At 41.7% G+C, this 15,239-nt stretch overlaps 1 long non-coding RNA gene across 2 annotated transcripts; it reads left to right on the forward strand.

Annotated features, from left to right (window-relative positions):
- Positions 1-29: 29 nt before the first annotated feature.
- Positions 30-7,250, forward strand: LOC122127181. 2 transcript variants are annotated; one of them, XR_006151089.1, is made up of 5 exons: positions 30-94; positions 1,883-1,984; positions 3,957-4,098; positions 4,700-4,787; positions 6,769-7,250. It is a non-coding gene; the product is annotated as an uncharacterized LOC122127181 (long non-coding RNA). The 2 variants fall into 2 exon arrangements; XR_006151090.1 differs by lacking the exon at positions 1,883-1,984 and having other exon boundaries at positions 80-94.
- Positions 7,251-15,239: the final 7,989 nt, after the last annotated feature.

A 15,239-nucleotide genomic window follows, 5' to 3' on the forward strand; every position in this document is an offset into this window, starting at 1 on the left:
ACCGCCCAGGCCCGCCTCCACGCTTGCCCCGCCCACATCCCAGGCTCAGGCTGTCCATCCGGGACTTCTGCGCAGACCCGACATGGCGAACCAGGTATCCCCGGGCGCGCGATGGGTCCCGAGGCGGGAAGGGGGGCACAGGTGGCTGCGGGTCCCCAGCCCGGGAGCGCGCGGGCTTGGATAACAGGATCCCCGGCCAGCACGCGAAGGAGAGGAAGGGAGGCTTTGGGACCCGGGCTTGCAACGCGGCTTCCTCTGCTCTCTGCAGCAGCGTCGGGAGACCGGGGCGCGGGTCGGGCGGGAGGAGCGGGGCCGGGAGCCCGGGGCCGGCCGGCGCGGGCCTCGAACCTTCGGTCCTTCTGGGTCCGGCTTGTTCGGCCCGATCCTCCGTGGATGGCGTCCGCCCCGCTCGTCGCTGTGCTGCTTGGGGGAGGACGCCGGGGTCCCCTGGACGGCGGGGCCGCGGCCCCCGAGAGCAGCCTCCTCCCGAAAGCCTTGCACAGCGGCTCTGCGGGCTCTCCGCCAATCAGAGCAAAGGTCGGAGCGCGGCCTTCCCAAGTCCGACGTGCTTGTGGTCAACACCCGATGCCCAGTGGGGAGCCGACGTGGTTCTGCGCCCTGGGTCTGTTGGCACACTTCGGTCCCCGGGCCCTGGAAAACATTACACAAGCCAGACAGGCCATCAGCCTCTGTTGCTGATCACATTGCACACTTGGGATATTTTCTAGAAGGTTCTGAAATGTTAAAGTTTAAAAGAAATGAGACATTGTGAAAGGGCTTTCAGTTTTAAACATGCAGCTTTTGCTGCTTTAATTTTAAAGGCAATATTTGTAGTTACATTACTTATGTAGGCTGCTTTTTGTATCTATGTAAGTTCACCTCTCTTTTTTCACCACACTTTGTTGTACTTACTCTTGTAAAACTTCATTGACAAAAGCTGCCCTAGATACCTCACTTTGGGGAATCAGCCTATGTAGGTGTTTTATCACCTTCTGTGGCAAACTCCTCTTCAACCTTCCACTCCAGTTTAAAAGTGGAGCTTTCCCAAAAGTGTCACCCAATGTTTCTGTTCTTCCTTCCACTCATAATTATTGACTTTCAAGTTTCCTATAAATTGGGGGATTTGTGACCTTGATTCTGCCAACACATTTCAGAAGCATGTGAATAGACCCAAACCTAACTTTCCCAGTGCTACTCTGTGCTGTAGATAAGTCAGCTGCATATGTAGTTTTAATTTTTTCAGTAACAACATACAAAAGAACAAGTGAAATTAATGTTAATAGCTTGTGGGGTTCTTTCTGCCCAGGCTGGCCACAAACCACCATCCCTCTCATCCCTACCTCTAGAGTAGATGGGATTGATTATAGGTGAACACCACCATGCCCACCTCATCTGCTCTTCTTTATGCATTATAGTCATTGAATAGTTGATGAATACAGATTTTAGCTGAGAGAGGCTTTTATAGAGTGAAGAGGTAGCCATCTCAAGTACACTTTTTTAAAGCATATTATTCATGTGAAATCTTAAAACAATTCTGCATATCCCTTAGAAGGACATGTCTCTCTGTGAAACTATGATACACTTTCAAAGGTTAGCATTCACCAGTACCCAAATTGTCCACTAAGTATTTTATTTATTTTTTTTATTTTTTTGCCTGTCGTGGGGCCTGAACTCTGGGCCTGGGCACTGTCCCTCAGCTCTTCAGCTCAAGGCTAGCGCTCTACCTCTTGAGCCGCTTCCAGCTTTTTTCTTTTTGCTTATGTGGTGCTGAGGCCTCATGCGTGCAAGGCAAGCACTCTACTACTGAGCCACCTTCCCAGCCCCCCACTAAGTATTTTATTAGTAAACAATTTACTTTCTTTTTCTCCTTCCCTTGCTGTAGGTTATCAAGTGCAAGGCTGCAGTTGCTTCGGAGCCTGGAAAGCCTCTCTCCGTAGAGGAGATAGCAGTAGCTCCACCAAAGGCTCATGAAGTACGAATTAAGGTAATGATGCACCTGAGACACAGAAAAGACTCACAATGAGGTCTCTGTAGAGATGAGTAAGTCTGAGGCCTACAAAGATTAGGTCTTAAAGGACAGAGTCAGGGAGAAGGTATGGAAAGTCTCTCCAGCCCTAGAATCACAGCATCCTGTTCTTAACCCTGCTCATCTTTGCAGGATTTCCCTCCAGCATTTTAGGTGTGGAATGGACCTAAGCAACCATTCCCAAGGATTACTGAGTTAGTGCAATATGTATAACTTCAGTCTTTTGGGTTTAAGGTAGTTTTATAAACTACTCCTTTTCTGCTATATATATATATATATATATATATACATATATAATTTCAAAGGTATGTTGTATTAGAAATAGAATAAGAAATGATTTTCAGTTTTGTTAGAAGCACCCCAGGAAAATCTGGAAGGAGGCTCCAGATGAACTACAGCAATAAGCAAATGAAGTCCCTTGATTGTGGAGCTTTCTGATGGATGATTCATGGCAGCAGGGCCAGGCATCAGTGGATTTGTGTTCCCTGTGCTGCTCAGCCTCACAAGAGAAAGGAAATTACCTCTGAATAGCGGTCTCTTGAACAAGGCAGCCAACTCTAGCCTTGACATTTATAAACTTGCTCCTTTCAGCATTCTCTTCTCTACTTGTTTTTAGACATAAAGTTAATGCTTGAAAGTAGTGGGTGTTTCCTTAATATCCTATGAAAAGGTTACATTTGAGAAAAAGGGTCACAGCTCTCTCTTTTTTTTTTTTTTTTTGGGTCCGGTCGTGGGGCCTGAACTCTGGGCCTAGGTGCTGTCCCTCAGCTCTTCAGCTCAAGCCTAGTGCTCTGCCACTTGAGCCACAGCGCCACTTCCTGGCTTTTTTTTTCTTTTTGCTTATGTGGTGCTGAGGAATCGAACCCAGGGCCTCAGGCATGCGAGGCAAGCACTCTACCACTGAGCCAACTTCCCAGCCCTCACAGCTCTCTTTAAGTTGGCAAATTAAGCAGGTTGTGAGTTTTGCCACCAGTGAAGACAGTGTCTGTCCTGGGAAGTAAGGTGAGCTGTTTGCAACAGGATGGGTTCGGTTCTCATTCCTGGGAAACAGCTAATGGGTGGCAAAGAATGTTACACTTCACAGACACATGCAGGCCAGAAGCAGAGCAGTGCAAGAGCTCTGAGAGTTCTATGCTTTAGTGGCTCAGAAAGATAAGATTCTTGAGAGCCAGAGAGAGAGGAGTTAAAGGCTTATGCACTACTTATCTTTGGTGGCAGAAAAGGACTGCTGTGACTGAAAGCTCTTAGTTTGGACCCAGACTCCAGGAGACACCTGGCATATTTCAGAATTAGCCAATTTTTTTTTTTTTTTTAAGAAATCCTATTTCCCTACAGGAAACCAGCAATGAGAAAGCCATGATGTTCCTTTTCACACCTGAAAATACAGTGCCCATAATACCATCTCCTACTTTAACCTGCCTACAGAACAAACAAAGAGAATAGTGGGGCATTTTTCATTTCATAGAAATGCACCACCAAGCCGGGCGCCGGTGGCTCACGCCTGTAATCCTAGCTACTCAGGAGGCTGAGATCTGAGGATCGCGGTTCAAAGCCAGCCCAGGCAGGAGAGACCATGAGACTCCTATCTCCAATAAGCCACTAGAAAACTGGAAGTGGCGCTGTAGCTCAAGTGGTAGAGCACTCACCCTGAGCTGAAGAGCTGAGGGACAGCGCCCAGGCCCAGAGTTCAAGCCCCACAACCGCAAAAAAAAAAAAAGAAATGCACCACCAGCAAATGCTACCAGGATTCATTGTGAGGACTCCTTGGGTTGCAAACACTACTAACTTTCAGGAAGTTAAACTCTGAATGAAATGTCCCTCAAAGTTAACAGAATGCTTTGTGTGGTAAAGTACTTTTCATTGACTTGACTACTCTCCCAGAATTGCATGATCACACACTCTGATGCCTTTTATTTTAATCTCCTTGTAGATCATTGCACTGCTGTCTGCCACACTGATGCCTATACCCTGAGTGGAGCTGATTCTGAGGGATGGTTTTCCAGTGATCTTGGGACATGAAAGTGCTAGAATTGTGGAAAGTGTTGGCCAAAGAGTGACTAAGCTAAAGGCAGGTGAGCAAAGCATTTGAACCACTTACCTCATGATTTTTGTTCATTTCTATAGAGAAATTACTTTTCTGATACACTGCATAGATGATTATGTATGAATAGTTATCACCAAGGAAAATCATCAAGATTGATGTCTTCATCTTGGAAGCACGATACTGGGATTTATTCCCCTCTCATTCTGCAGGCTTGCTGTGTATTTGAAATTGTTTTAAGTACACTTCCAAAGCCAATCTTGGCAATTTAAAAAAAAAATGATTTTTAGGTACAGTAGTGAATCATTTTATTTACATAAAAACCTTTGAAGCATACTTTTCTTTTGGGTGGGGGGAGGGTGTCATTCTTTGGGCTTGAACTCTAGGCCTGGGCCTGTCCCTCAGATCTCTGCCTCCTGAATAACTAGGATTACAGGTGTGAGCCACCGGTGCCCTGCTTTGAAGCAGACTTTTTTTGCATAGTCAGTCAGAATGCTATTCTATAAGTAGTTTCAGATCTTGATGTGAATGTGTGGAACTGCATCAGCAGACAGGAATGAATGAGTGAGGCTGCTGTATTGATAGAGTCACATTTCCTGCCTCAGGATAATATCTGTGTGTTTGCTTTCCAGGTGATACGGTCATCCCACTTTACATCCCACAGTGTGGAGAGTACAAATTCTGTCTAAATGCTAAAACAAACCTATGACAGAAGATCAGGTTGGTGTCCTTTTATTATGCTTTTCTTTGTTTTTTAATTTTTTTTTGAGACAGGATATTCCCACCTTACTTAGATTGTCTTGCTACTTACCTATTTTTTTTTAATTAATTACTTTTACTGTTATTGTAAAGGTGATGTACAGAAGGGATTACATTACATTAGTGAGGTAATGAATGTATTTCCTTTTGCACAGCGTCTTCTGTTCATATCCAGCTATTCTTAAAACAAGAGGATATATTTGTAGTATTTATGTGTTCACTTTTACATGAATTACTTCATCCCATCTTTCAAGTTACCTGTCACCATCATTCATTTTCCTGTTTTCCAGTATGACAATGTCAAGAGTCAGAAGTTAAATTGTTCAGTGTCACAGCCATTAAGTTACAAATCAGAATTTTCTGAACCTATTCTCTTTTTATAAGGAAGGGGATGTTTCGAGATTAAGTGTAATCGTTTTATGGGCCATTTTGTTGTCCATGTAATCAAAGTAATAGAGTAATAAAAGTTACCTCGAGGTTACTGGGAAGCTTATGAGAGAGAACATAACCTTTTGATCTAGAAAAGGTAGTTTACCTTATTGTTAGCTGATACCATATTCAGGACTGCTGATGGGAGTAATTGGAGGCAGTTTTTTGTGGGGGTTTTTTGTGGATTTTCTCTTTGTCTATGTATTCACACATAACAACAAAGGATTTATTTGAGTGTACAAGTTACAGAGTTTTATTTTGTTTAAATGATTACTGGGATAGGGTGGAGTGCTTGCCTAGCATGCATGAGGCCCTGGGTTCAATTCTTCAGTACCACATAAGCAAAAAACAATAATAAAATTATTACAGGGTGCACTAGCTCATGCTTGTAATCTTAGCTCCTAGGGAAGCATAGATCAGGAGGATTATGGTTAAAGGCCAGCCTGGGCAAAAAATTAGTAAGACCTCATCTCATTTTGTAAGCCAGCTGTCCTGTAATCCTAGCTTCTCAGGAGTCTGAGATGTGAGGATCTCAGTTCAAAGCCAGCCTGGGCAGGAAAGTCTGTGAGTCTTTTATCTCTAATAAACCACTCAGAAAACCAGAAGTGGCCCTGTGGCTCAAGTGGTAGAATGCTTGCTTTGAGCTGAAGAGCTGAGAGATAGCGCCCAGGCCCAGAGATCAAGCCCCATGACCAACAAAAAAAAAACAAAAAACAAAAAACTGAAGATACCTGTCCCACTTAAGAAACTGCTATGCAAACCAGATTTTTTTAGACTACTTGAAAACAAATGATATAAATATGTTAAAATAAAGCTTTCATTGTTATCTGTTCAAGTTCTGGTATAGATGAATAGGCATTTGAATTATAGAATTATAATTTAATTATCACCCACAAAAGAGTAACACAGATATGAAATTATCTGCGTTCCATCAGAAAGAAACACAAGTGTTGATATTGGAAGAATATAATGTTTGTCTTCATGCAGCCATTTTTTGTATGTGTGTGTGTGTGTGTGTGTGTTTAGTATTGGGCTTCACTCAGGGCCTCCTCCCCTTACTTTTTGCTCAAGGCTTATCCTCTTCCACTTGAGCCTTTCCTCCACTTCCTACAATTATTAAATAAAGCGGAGCTGTAAAAACACTCCATTTTTTCAGCAAACCAGTGAGTGGCTGTCTGAGCAGATGTGGCACAGGGAAGAGGGCCCTGTCACTACTCAGGGAACTTTCTCCCCTTATTGTATCTGCTTCATATTGCTGAAATCAGATCCCACAGTTACTAGTTTCCTGCTGTATTTTATCCCAGAGACTTTTTCTGGTGTCTAGAAGGGAAGGGGCAGAAATGAAAATGGAGACAAGACATGCATGAAAATGTTACCATGCAATCCCTTCTCCCCATATAACTGATATAAGTCGATAGAAATGATTTTAATTGAAGAGTGGGGAAAAAAAGTAGAGACAAGATATGGGGGGTGGATAATTCTCTCTTATAATCATGTTGTAATTATTCTACAGTCTGCATCTGACCAACAAATGGCTGCTTCAATATTGAGGGCTTTTGTGCTTCAGCTTCCACTGCGTCCTCGTGTTCTGATCCCAGCTGCTGAGGGTGGGGCACAAGCCTCCTGAGCTCCCCTGAGCTTCTTCACCTCCCAGAAGACTCCACTGCTATCAGTGAGGTCAACGTTGGAAGGAGGATACTGTGGAATCTTCAGAAGGAAAACTATTATGAAACTAACTCTTTGGGGCACAATATTTACTGATGAAATGAGTTTTGTATCAATGGTAATAATCACACTTTAAATTTGTTTTATCTTAGGCTTCAACTTGTATTTATCTTAGCCATATGCATTGTGTGAAATGCTTCCCTTCCATCTTGCTTCAGAAGTACTTTTACCAATATTCTGAGGGGGAAGATGGGGAAGATGGGTGAGAAGAGGGATGACTAAGTCTGAGCCTGACATGCATTGAATTAAATTCTCCTAGTTGGTGTTGTAGAGTTTTTGATTATTAATCCTGCTTCAAAAAGAACTTTTCGACAGTCACTTTTACATTCCTTCTACAAATAGAACTGCATCTTTTCTATTTATCTTAACATGCTAGATAGAGTTACAAACTTGGAGCTGAGCTTGGACTTGAGCCATTCCCTTTCTCTGTCCAATCTATTTAAGTTTAAATAGATGAAGAATTTGGCGTAGAGGGTTAGAGGTTTGCATAATTATTAAACAATTCTGGTAAGAGGTGTATTCTGGTGGATCATTCTCCCAGACAGGAGCTCATGTCTGTGCCTGGAAAATGTCCTGAAGCATTTATTTTGCTTCTTCCCATGGCATGCCATGCTTACATTATGAAATCATACCTGGGAGCAAAAAGAATAAAGATAAACAGAATCTCAAACAAATGAAGAATCTCTTAAATATCCATGTAGTAGTGCCAGAATGAGAACAAAGAGAAAAGAGAGTAGAAAATGCTTAAAGAAGAAATAGATATAAATGGCCATATTGTTTATCTTTATAAACATGAATCTACATATCCTGGAAACCAAACAAATTCAAGGAGAGGATAAACACAAAGAGCTCTACAAATAAGCCACAGTTAAAAAAGCCTAAGGGAAAAAAATTTTAAGCAGCAAGACAAATGTGATTCCTCAATTATGCAACGTCTCTATAAGCTTAACTGGCTTCACATCAGAAACAATGGAGACAGTGCATAACAGATAGTGGCGTAATATATTCAAAGAATTCAAAGGAAAACAATGCCAATTAGAATACTATATTCAGTTTAACCATCTACCACAGATGAAGTAAAAGACACTTCAACATTTTAAAAAATGACTGGGACAAGCAGAAAAGGTCAAAAATTATATACATATGACTAAGATGATGCTAAGTGAAATGAACCCCAAGATAGGGACATAAGAGGTTTTATCTTCATTGCTGTTGTTTCTAATGTACTTGTAATGTGCCATGCGATTTTTTGGTTTCTTTTGTATGTTCTTCCCCTAATGTATAACCCCTGTTTTCACAGTATTTGATTCTGGTGTCCTGCATCTTGTATATACATTTTTCTAATTTGGGGAGGGGAAGAGATATAAGAAAATGCTAAAATAAGGATACAGGCTGACCCATTGTAACAATTAGATGAACAAACACCATGTTGAAAATGAACTTTATAACTTGGCCAGGTTGGGGAAGGGAAGGAGTTGGGGGGAAGTGTGGGGAGAGGGGAGGGAAAAGATGTTAGGGAAAAACAAAAGAGGAGGTAACAGTGCTCAATAGTAAATGCACACATTACCTTATTCATGTAACTAACCCCTCTGTACACTATCTTTACAATAAAAATATATTTTTTGAAAAAGAAAATACAAAAAAAGAAAAATGTTAGTAGAATTTATCAGAAGTCCAGCCTACATGAAGAAAAGTTCCTAAATTCTTCCTAGACAGAAGGAACACCTTAAAAATCATTCTAGCTGGCGCCAGTGGCTCACACCTATAATCCTACCTACTCAGGAGGTTGAGATCTAAGGATCACAGTTCAAAGCCAACCCAGGCAGAAAAATCCATAAGACTCTTATCTCCAATTAACCACCAGAAAACCGAAAGTGGTACTGTGGCTCAAGTGGTATAGCACTCACCTTGAGCTGAATAGCTGAAAGACAGCATCCAAGTCCAGAGTACAAGCCCCATAACCAAAAAAAAAAATATATATATGAGGTTAGTACCACTCTAATATAAAAAAGATAGTATAATAAAAGAAATATAGAACTTGTATCCCTGATTTTAAAAAAAAAACAGATGCAGAAATCTTCAATGAGAGATCAGCAAACTAAATAAACATTAAAAAGCATCTCATACCCTAAACATACAGGATTTATTTTGGATATGCAAGGATCATCATGGGTTAAGTATAGTAAATGGTTACCAAATATTCATACATTGGAAGACTTGATCACCAGTTGGAGATGCTATTAGAAAGTGGTGGAAACTTCAGGAAGATGCCCTGATGGCTTTACACCTCACTCTTCACAGGCTCAAAAGTATAAAACTAAATTATTTTGAAAGATTTTGCTCGGAGAAGAGATTCAAGTCACCCAGGATTCCCTAGGGAAGTACTTCCCCAGAATTTGTTTCTGCAGAAAATATTTCCCTATGTGCATCCATCCAGGCATTTAGAGGACTCTGTAACCATGACATGAAGAGGCCCAGCTATTTTTGCAGGTTGCATACCTTGGCAATGTGTTACTAGTTTTGCATGCATGCAGAATGCAAGAATTACAGAGTAAAAGAGGAAACTGGCATTTCAAAGGAAAGTGCGAGGCCAGACTGTAAGGTAGATTTTGAGACCTTACTATAAGTTCCTGAGAGGACAATACATGAAGCTGTAAGAACAAAGCCCAAGCTGTATGAGCACCCCAAGAAGTTGGAGAGACCAGGAACCTACCTACTAAAGAAAGCTACAGATACCCAGCCACTAGTGGCTCATGCCTGTAATCCTACTCAGGAGGCTGACATCTGAGGATCTTGGTTCAAAGCCAGCCCAGGCAGGAAAGTCTGTGAGACTCATCCCCAATAAACCAACAGAATACTGGAAATCACACTGTGGTGGAAGGGAAGGGAGGGGAGGGAGCTACAGAGAACAGATTCATAATTAGAAATAGACATGGGATTCTGCCAGCAAGGCTAGGGGTAGGAATGTTCAAGTTCATTAGACCTCACATCATGTTCTCTGGTAGGCAGAACAGTATGACTTTGAAAGAATTCTCACTAAATTACTCCATAACAAGAGGCAGCCAGATAATTGTTATTTACAAGCCAGAAAATTTAAGTGAGATAAGACTGGATACATTACCCAATGAAACTGAACTTTGTACTTTCAGTGAAATCTTGCAGTTTGGATCTGAAATAAATTACCAAACGAAGTATTTACAAATCCTGGTAATACAGGCTCATTTCAAAAAATGAAGAAAAACATTGGCTGTTTTTCTGCCTGAACATGATTAATAGAAGAAAACTGAACTTTTGTGAGGAAATTATTTCAGAATGCCAAGGTTGCTTTCTTTAGGGTCTTGCAGAAATAGCGTATTGTTGGATTGCTTGGTTCTGTCTTCTAGTCAACTATATGGAAACCAAAGAACATGCACTTCCAACTTGAGCCCTTTTCCCAGCATGCAAAATGTTTTCATTTTTCACTGTACACGAACTCTCTGATCAGAAAAAAAGATACTTCAAGACCTTTCTTTGTCTTGCTCTGAGAAGTAGCTTTTGACAATAACAAATGGGATGATGTCTATCACTTTGTTGATATACCATAGTTTACAAACACCTAGCTGTTTCCTTTAATAGCCAACAGAATTCAACCAGGTGCCAATAGCTCATGCTTGCAATTCTAGCTACTAAGGAAGCTAAGATCTGAGGTTCACAGTTCAAAGCCAGTATGGGAATGGAAATCCATGAATTTTTTTTTTTTTTTTGGGTCCGGTCACGGGGCCTGAACTCTGGGCCTGGGCACTGTCCCTCAGCTCTTCAGCTCAAGGCTAGCACTCTACCTCTTGAGCCACTTCCGGCTTTTTTCTTTTTGCTTATGTGGTGATGAGGAATCGAACCCAGGGCCTCAGGCATGCAAGGCAAGCACTCTACCACTGAGCCACCTTCCCAGCCCCATGAAATTTTTATTTCTAAGTGGAACTGTGGCTCAAGTGGTAGAGCACTAGGCCTTGAGCAGACAGTCTCCAAGTCCTAAGTTCAAACCCCAAGACTTGCACAGAAAGAAAGAAAAAGAAAGAAAGAAAGAAAGAAAGAAAGACAGAAAGAAAGAAAGAAAGAAAGAAAGAAAGAAAGAAAGAAAGAAAGAAAGAAAGAAAGAAAGAAAGAAAGAAAGAAAGAAAGAAAGGAAGGAAGGAAGGAAGGAAGGAAGGAAGGAAGGAGAGAAAAAGAAGAAAGAAAGGAAGGAAGGGAGGGAGGGAGGGAGGGAGGGAGGGAGGGAAAGAGAAAGCTGTTGGTGGGAGTGTAAACTTGTTCAACCAATTTGGAAAGTAGTATGGAAGTTCCTCAAAAGATTCCACATAGAGCTCCCCTATGACCCAGCAATCCCACTTTTGGGCATTTACCCAAATGATCACAAACAAGGCCACACAAAAGCTACCAGCACGACTATGTTTATTGCAGCATTATTTACCAGAGCTAAGATATGGAACCAACCCAGATGCCCCTCAGTAGATGAATGGATCAAGAAAATGTGGTATATATTCACAATGGAATTCTATGCCTCCATCAGAAAGAATGACATTGCCCCATTTGTTAGGAAATGGAAAGACTTGGAAAAAATTATATTAAGTGAAGTAAGCCAGGCCCAAAGAAACATAGGTCCCATGGTTTCCCTTATTTGCAATAATAGTATATGTCTGAGTCAAGTAGAAAAGGTCAGATAAGTTGATGTTAGGGAAATGAACCCTAAGATATGTATTCAATTTTTTTTTTCTTTCAGGTGATTGTTTCTAACACATTTATAAGATTACTTCTCTGTTGCTTTGTATGTCCCTCCCCCACTTTCACTGTATTTGATGTTGGTATAATTTGTGGAGGGGAAGGGAAAAAACAAATCGTTTAAATAGGGATACAGGTGGACCCATTGCAACAATGAGATGTACAAGTCGTTATGTCGAAAATGAACTTTACAATTTTGGTGTGGGGGAGGAGAATTGGGTGGGGGAGGGGGCAGGAGGAAGATGGGAAGGGATGGGAAGGGGAAACAAAGGAGGAGGCCACAATGCTTGGTAAGAAATGTACTCATGATCTTGCCCATGTAATTGTAACCCCTCTGTACAGTATTTTCACAATTTAAAAAAAAAAAGGGAAAGAGAAAGGAAGGAAGAAAAAAAGAAAAAGAATAAAAGGAGGGAAGGATGAATCTTTACAAAGTTTATCTGTGTCAGCAACAGTTCTTACAAAAGTTGTTATTACCATTCCTATTGTTATTTTCATTGTGTTTTTATTTGTTGAGTACTAAAGTGATAGGTACTATCCTAAGCAGCACATAATACCTTACCTTTGTTTCAAAACATCTTTGGAAGCTGGGAGCAATTGTTCAAGCCTGTAATTCTAGCTACTCTGGAGGTGAAGAACAAGGCCAGCAAAGGCAAAAAGAAAGTTAGGGAGACCCCATCCCAATCAATAACTACGCTGGTGACACAAGCCTGTCATGTGGCAGGAAGATAGTGGTATGAGGCCAGTAGGAACAAAATCTTCAGCCCCCTACCACAAGAATAACTAATGCAATAAAGGAATAGGAGCATGGCTCAGGAGTTAAAAGTACATTCCTAGCTAGTGCAAAACTCAGAGTTTAAAGACTAGGTAGCAAATAAATAAACATCTCATAAGATAAATGTTATTTCAGATGAGTTTGGGGTCCTGAAGGAGTCCTCTGATACTACAGAGAAGAATTGTTTAAAAAAAAAAAAGACATGGGCTGGGAAGTTGGCTCAGTGGTAGAAGCGCTTGCCTTGCATGCCTGAGGCCCTGGGTTTGATTCCTCAGCACCACATAAGCAAAAGGAAAAAAGCCAGAAGTGGTGCTGTGGCTCAAGTGGTGGAGCGCTAGCCTTGAGCTGAAGAGCTGAGGGACAGCACCCAGGCCCAGAGTTCAGGCCCCACGACCGGACCCAAAAAAAAAAAAAAAAAAAAAAGACAGGTCCCTTCTTAACACCTAATGTACATGCAGATGTCCAGGGACCTGGTGTATGTGCTACTAAATGTTGATCATGCTCCATGAATTTGCTCCTGTCTGTTCACCTCTTTTCTATGGTTGGCACACCTGCTGAGCACCCTCAATTTCCTACTAGATGTAAGTTGCAATAGGGTTCCTTCTAGTGGTGAGATCTGACATTGACCTGCACTATAACATCAAAATAGTGTTTTGAACTACTACTTATTTCTCTTTAAAAGCACTCAAAAACCCAGATAACCTATCACACCATGACTTGCATCATCTGTAGAGATTCATTAGTTTGTCTCTGTCTTTTTAATAAGCTTTGCCAGTCACTTAATTAGTCATTATTAATGCAAAACACATTTTTAAGTGTATGCAATAATGGGGACTGGTCTAGCTTGACATCTAAAGAGAACTACACAAATACTAAAAATTCAATATCAGAAGCTTCATGCCAGGATGAATATCCAACCAGTAAACAGGAGGCAAAAGATTAGTTCTGTAGAGGACAGATGAGAGAAAACTTCAGAGAGGAGATAAGCCTCTGTGAGAACATCAGCTTTTGCCAATTAAGAAAACACTGAGAACCTTGGTAACTGCATGAGAGAAGTTCAAGGTGATGAAAGCGTTTGGTCTGGGGATGGGGATGGGGCTCAGTGGTACAGCCTTCACCTCAGGTGACCAAAACCCTTGTCTCAATCCCTAGCAACACTAAAGCTAAAAGAGTGCAATCTGTCATCATGTACACGATGAGAGAGGTTTGGCTGAATCTAAGAGAAGAGAAGCAGAAGAATTCTATAGGTTAGGAATGGCCACATAAAGTTCTCAAGAATTTAATTCCGTAGCCCAATGACAATACCAAAAGTGTTTCAAGGAAAAATGGGCATATTCAAACCTGTACATCAGAAAATATGATTGTTAGCACTATGGAGAATAGTGTAGAAAGCACAGAGTGGGAATAAGAAAAATAATTCAGAAGCTGTGTATATCAGTCAATTAGAAAAAAAAATATTTTCATCTGGGCATGGTGATTCATGCCTATAATCCCACTGTGTAGGAGGCTGAGGCAGAAGGATACACAGTCTGAGGCTAGTCTTTACTATAATAGTGAATCCCAGGCCTCGCTGGACTACATACTGACATCCTGTCGAAAAAGCAGGAAAGAAGGAAGAAGGGAGGGAGGCAGGGAGGGAGGGAGGGAGGGAGGGAGGGAGGAAGGAAGGAAGGAAGGAAGAAGGCAGGCAGGCAGAATGAAAGAAAGAAAGAAGAAAAGGAAGGGAAGGGAAGGAGAAAGGGAAGGGAAAGGGAAAGGAAAGGGAAGGGGAAAGGGAAGGGAAGGAGAAAGGGAAGGGAAGGAGAAAGTGAAGGGAAGGGGAAAGGGAAAGGAGGGAAAAAGAAAAACCTTGGAACTATAACCAGCTTATTTGGAGATGGCCACAGGAATTGAGTCTCATTTCAATTCCCATTCACTAACATCACACTGTTGAATTAATACCTCCAACCCTAAGCCAGGAGGGCACTGGTAGCTCACACCTGTAATCCTAGATACTCAGGAAGCTGAGATATGAGGATTGTAATTTAAAGTCAGCCCAGGCAGGAAGGTCTGGGAACTCTTATCTCCAATTAACTAGCAAAAACTCAAAAGTGAAGCTATGGCTCAGACAGTAGAGCAGCAGTCTTGAGTGAAAAAGCTAAAGAACAACACCCAGGCCCTGCGTTCAAGCCTCAGTACCTACACACAAAAGAAAAACAACAAAGAAAAAGACCCTCAAGTCCTGACAACTAACATACAGTTGGCCCCTTATCTAGCTGCTCACCTCTCCCTTGAAATGTACTATTCTCATTAAGACAGCTGACTTTTAGCCAATTGCCTCTCATGCTTTGAGGTGTACTTACGCTTTACTAGGAAATCACTCTTGAATATATATATAAAAGAGAGCCCAGAGTGGTGGTTCATACCTGTAACCCCAGCTACTTGGAAAGCAGAAACAGAAAGAGTACAGTTCAAAGCCAGCCTGGGCAAAAACGCAAGACTCTACCTCACAAAACCAAAACACAGCAAAAGGCAAAGAGGATTGTGCTCCAGTTCAGCACTTGCACATAGAAAGCACAAGGCCCTGAGTTCTAACCACAGTGGAGTTGGCAAGGGCTAGGAGGGGAAGGGAGCTGAGAGTTAGTGTTTATGGGCATACAATGTCATTTGAAAAAGAAAGGATGGCAAGGATAGTTCCACAAACCTGAGTGTACCCAAAATGGCCAAGCTGTCAAGATGGTTAGAAATGG

Source organism: Dipodomys spectabilis, unplaced genomic scaffold, assembly GCF_019054845.1.
Source record: "Dipodomys spectabilis isolate Male_0828 unplaced genomic scaffold, ASM1905484v1 ptg000297l, whole genome shotgun sequence".
Classification (NCBI taxonomy): Eukaryota; Metazoa; Chordata; class Mammalia; order Rodentia; family Heteromyidae; genus Dipodomys; species Dipodomys spectabilis.